Below are 6,000 nucleotides of genomic sequence, written 5' to 3'. Positions count from 1 at the left end.
GACATTTTGGGCCACCAGACATAGGGTTGTAGTTGTTGGAGAGTCTTTTCTATGCCAGGATGACCAGACAATGTACTGTCATGAGCCCAATGTAACAGAGTCTTCCTTAAGTTAAACAGAACAAAGTGTTAGGAGGTATACCAGATGGTGTAGTGCCAGTTTGAGCCTCCAGGAGTTGTCTAAGTAAGGTAGTTGACAAGGCTGCCATAACCTGCTGTGGTTTGATGAAGACATCAACAGTATCGGCTATAGGTTTGTCAGGAGAAAATTGCCTAGAAAGAGCATCTGCCTTTTTATTCTTGAAGCCAGGCAAGTAGTAAGCTGAATCTGGAAAAGAAAGTGACTACTGGGCTTGCTGGGCATTAAGTCATTTGGGGGGGTGTAGATAAATTCATTTTTTGTGATCTGTCAAGATAAGGAATGGCATGGGAGTACCCTCAAGCAGGTGTCTCCATTCGGTTAAGGCTAATTTGATAGCTAGAAGCTCTCTGTTTGTGACATCATAATTCTTTTCGGCATTAGAAAACTTCTTTGAAAAGAATGCTACAGGATTTATTTTCCCAGATTTAGGATTTCTCTGGCAAGATGATAGCCCATGCAGCCACATCTGAAGCATCTACCGGCATGATGTATTGAAGGGATGGATCTGGATGTTGAAGAATTGGGGCTGTAATGAAAAGCTCTTTTAGTTTTTGGAAAGCTTCTGTAGCTTTTTTGGGCAGTTTCTTGCTGGAAGTTGATAGTTTATAGTGAGAGCCAAAATAGGTGCAGTAATTGAAGAAAAACCCTGAATGAATCGTCTATAATAGTTTGCTATGCCCAATAATCATTGTAACCCTTTCAGAGAGGTAGGCTGGGGCCATTGCTTGATAATGGCCAACTTACTGGGATCCATAGCAAATCCAGAGAAATTATATCACCCAGAAACGAAATTGAAGATTGGTGAAACTGGCATTTCTCCAGCCTGGCATAAAGGTGGTTCTCCCAGAGCATTTGTAGTACCATTTGGACATGTTGTTCATGTTTGGACAGATAGTTGGAATATATGAGTATGTCATTTAAGTAAATGATAACAAACTTGTTAATATAGTTCTGAAACACCTCATTTATGAAGCGTTGGAATACAGCTGGAGCATTGCATAGTCCAAAGGGCATTACTTGGTATTCGAAATGGCCTAGACCAGTGTTGAAGGCTGTCTTCCTCTCATCTTCTTTATGCGTATAACATTGTAAGCTCTACTGAGGTCAAGTTTGGTGAATATTGTGGTTCCTCTTGGATAGTCATTAAGCTCTAGTATGAGTTGAAGAGGGTAAAAATCCTTGACTGTGATGTGATTTAACTCCCAGTAATCAATGCAGCGTCTGAGACCTCCATCCTTCTTTTGAACAACGAAGAACCCTACCCAGCAAGCGAAGAGGATGGGCGATAAATCCTCACTAGAAATGTTCTTTGATATACTCATTCAGGGCCTGAGATTCAGTCTGAGAGATAGGAAAAGTTTTCCCTTTATGGATTGGAGCTTTGGGTAGCAAATTAGTAGCACAGTCTAATTCCTCATGCGGAGGTAGAACTTCTGTGTTCTGTTTGGAAAACTCATCTTGGAAAGCTGTATATTTATCTAGAAGTGTTGTGGGGAAATAGAAGCAAGCAAGGCAGTAGAAAACTTCTTACTAAAACATGAAAGACAGAGGTTAAAGCAAGTATCACCCCAGGATGATAATTCTCCTGTTGTCCAGGAAAAGATTGTGAAGTTGAAGCAATGGGAGGCCTAGGATGACTGGAACATGGGGTGAAGAGACTTAATCAAAATTTAAAACCTCTGTGTGAAGAACAGTGGAGGTCAAGGGTTTGGTTTGTTTGGTAATCTGACCCGATCCTAATGACTGTCTTTAAATACTTGAAATCCATGAGGGTAGAGATTTCCCTTGAACTGGTAGACCTTGCATAGCAGCAAAGGTTACATCCATGAAGACTTCAGCAGCCCCTGAGTCAATTAAAGCAGTGGTCTGTACATGGATTGTGGCATAGTGAAGAGTAAGAGGTACTAATACTCTGGATTTTGTGGAGAGTTTATTAGGTGTCTGGCTTAAAGGGACAGTATACACTCATTTTCATATAACTGCATGTAATAGACACTACTATAACGAATAAGATGCACAGATACTGATATAAAAATCCAGTATAAAATGGTTTAAAAACTTACTTAGAAGCTTTCAGTTTAGCTCTGTTGAAAAGGCAGTTGGAAAGCCCACTGCAAGTGGGAAATAAGACACTCCCCCTCCTACTTCTTTTGCATATGAAAAGACCCTTTACACAAACAGGAGCAAGCTGGAGAAGGTAGCTGACGGTATTCAAATAAAACTTTGGGGCTTGGTTAGGAGTCTGAAAATCAGAGCAATGTTCTTTAAAAATAAGCAAAATTATACATTTAAAAAAAAACAAAAAAACTTTATGGGCTTTATAAATAGATCATCTACAAAACATTTATGCAAAGAAAAAATGAGTGTATAATGGCCCTTTAAGTCTGCACCTCTAAATAGAATGAAACTCTGGCTTTTTTCCAGCCTGGTAGGACAGTCCTTTTGGAGATGACCTTTTAGGCCACAATAGAGACAAGCCCCAGAAGACAGTGCGGTGCACCAGATGAGTGGTGGGAACCAATCCACCAGATAGAAATGAACAAGAAAGGTATCCTGAGCACTCAGAGTAGGAAAATAAAAAAAACTAGTAAATGCAGCATGAGTCAAGTTAAATACAAAGAGAAATAAATCCTAAGGAGTCAGGAATGTCTTTGCATACCAGTTTATCTTTGGAGCGCTCACAGAGCACTTAACGGAATGCAGCTTCCAGGGTACCGGTATTCCAGTCTGTCTCTGCAGCCAAGGTAAGGAAGTTTACAGCATATTGGGCTACTGACTGTGTATCTTGCTTTAATTCCAGGAGAGAATGTTCTGCAGAGGATACTCTACTGGGTTTATCAAAAAAACGGCTTGCAAGATAGTGAGGAATGACTTCTGTAGTACTGGGTCATTCTTTTCAAGCAATCGAGAAACCCAGGAGAGGCTTTCCCTATCGTTAGAGAGAAGATAAAAGTTATCAGCGCATAAGATGTAGGTCTGAGGATCATTAATCATTGATTAATAAAACCTCTGCACTTGTCTGGAGTTCTGTCAAATTTCTTGGGAAGAGGTAAATTAGGACCAGGAGCACGAACTGTGAGAGGAGTGGTCGGTGGGGAAGAAGCTGCGGTAGCTTCACTAGCTTGGCAGAGAGACTTAAACTTAACAGCTAATTGGTCTAATCCAAAGTCTCTCCAATTAGTAACTGTCCCTGATGGGTTAGTGCCTTAGTCACTTCCTCAAGGTCCATATTAATGGCCCGTATATAATGTCACAGGTAGTATATTGTCTGTCCAGGAAGGGACCCTAAGGTTGGGAAGTAACTTTAGTAACACAATCCCAGCATGGAGGGTAGGGCCCAGGAAGTGACCAAAATAGTAGTTGAGAGGATAAGGCAAAAGCAAAGGTGGTATCCAAGCCAGGGATCAGCAACGAACGGGCAAAGGCAGTACAAAATCAGCAAGCAAAGAAATACACAGTTAAGGCAAAAGGTCAAAGGCTTCCAAGCAAAGGCAGGCAGAATCAAGATCCAGCATAATGGTCAAGGAAACAAGCAAAGTAGGCAGCAGAGATAAACAACAAACAGTATTCAGATGAAAACACACCCAGGAATATATCCTATACACAGGCAATTACAGGAAGCGGGAAGCTTGCTTAAATAGGATGTTGATTGCATAACTAGCTGCAGCTGGCAGGAAGGTGGAGCCAGAGAGCAAGCCAGATCAGGTAAAAGAATAAGCAGATCAAATGCTGAGCCAGAATCCTCCAGTGGCTCAGAGGAAAAACAACCGACCAGAGACCGGAGGTACCCTATTTACCCCAATAAAAGTACAAATGTACACCAAAAGGCGTATATGTTATTCCTGGGGTTTGTGTGTAAGGGTGGGAGAGTGTCTGGACTAGTGTAATTAAGGTTAGAGATTGACTGTGGGTGTCTAAGAGTCTGTGAAGGACAGGGGTGCATGAAGTTGTTTTCACATTGAAACTGATAAATTCTACCTGAACCTGAAAGAGGGGATTATCTTCATAGGTATAGAGGGATGAGAAAACAGTCCCTTACATTTCAGTACATTTTTATACCGCACCCTTTCCTACTACTGGGTTACCCCCACACACAAGGGCACCATCCCTGAGAGGGTTCAGAGAGGGCAATCAATGGTGTCATAGTTGTTGACAAAAAATGCCTTGTTTGACTGTCTAGTGGCATTTTACATTTGCATAGGAACAGCAGAATTGTAGGTATGATTTGATAGGGACAGAATTAAATGGCCATGATAGTGAAAAAAATGTCTCTCCCTAATTCATTACAATGTGTAATTTTATCACTAGTGACCCTGCAAGTCTATGTAAACTGTATAAACCAGTGGTAACTTAAAACATCCCAATAGGCTTTGATGGAGATCCTTGTTGCCCCAGTTTACACAGCTTGCATCAGCAATGTAAACTAGGTCTATATGTTTAACCCTGCAAATGAGTTAAACACATAGTTAAAGTGTCAGTCTGGCGCCATAGAGAATTTCTGGTCCCAAATGGAAATAGACAGTGGCCTAGTGAATTGTTTCACTATAATGGCCCATTAATACAATGTAAAATGACTTTAGAACCTTTTTCTGAAACTTGTCACTATATGTTAGCGCTAATACAAAAGGAGCTATCCTAACATTCTAATACTATGCAAACTGCATTTTATAGTGACAGGGTCACTAGCAGGTGTGGCCTGATTATAACCTAGCCAAAACTGTTTAAGTAAACACAGGAATATCCATTTAGATGAAACAGAATAATACTTAACCCGTGGTGAGAAAACGGTCACAAAATGCTACATTTGCTATTAAAACAAGTTGCAGCCATACAGTTAAACTCATTGAATTCATAGCAAATGCCTAAGCACAGCTTTCCAAGATAATATTTTTAAATAATTTAACACTGTCATACTTTTTGTGCAATTTACAAGATTTACAAATCAATAATTCAGGAGAGATGAATATCTTAAAAAGCCTGGAAAATTCCATTTTTTTCTGGTCTCATTGGCTATTGCCAGTTAGGGACAGGGTAAATCAGTTTGTTTTCTGAACTAACCAATCACTGTGTAGAATGTTAGAGTCTCAGATACATATATCTATATTTATGTATGATGTAAATACTCTAAATACTTCTGAAGAAAATGATAAAGTGTACTTTTTAGAGGTATTTTTACAACAAAAGCCAACAAAATAAATTTGGAATCTATATTGTAATGCTATTTTATTTTACATAATTAAACATTTTATATGGAGGTTAAATATTCAGCTTAATGTCCCTTTAAGGCCAGTATACTAATCTCTTAGCATTTAGGAACTGTTATAAGCTAAACAGACATAATATGTGAGACTATCCAACAACAGAGTTTGAGTACACTTAAAGGGACATTCCGGTCAAAATTTAAATGTACATAGATGAATTACATATATAGAAACACATTTGCAATATACATGTATTAGCAAAAATGCTTCTAGTAAAAGTTATCACTGTTTTAGTGTTAGCATTTTTATCTGCACGTGCATGTGAAGCATAGCTAGATATTCTTAGTGCACCAGCATTTTAAATACTGCAGCTGCTCAGAGTGCCAATGGGACTTGTATCATGTCAGCAATTAACAAATTGAGTCATTACCAGATGGTACAAACACCTTAGGCTCTCTGAACAAGTGTTGTGTTTAAAATGCTGGTGCACGGTGCATACTTAAATACACTTTTGAAACAGCTATAGCTTTTATTAGAAGCATTTTTGCTAATGCATCTATATTACACAATTGCTTCTGTTCAAAACTGAAATGCATTTATGTGGATTTCAATTTTGGCTGAAATGTCCCTTTAAGTACAAAATTAAACATAAATAATT

Source organism: Bombina bombina, chromosome 6 (assembly GCF_027579735.1).
Source record: "Bombina bombina isolate aBomBom1 chromosome 6, aBomBom1.pri, whole genome shotgun sequence".
Lineage (NCBI taxonomy): Eukaryota > Metazoa > Chordata > Amphibia > Anura > Bombinatoridae > Bombina > Bombina bombina.
The sequence above is the reverse complement of the archived record's forward strand: the minus strand, read 5'-3'. Positions refer to the sequence as shown.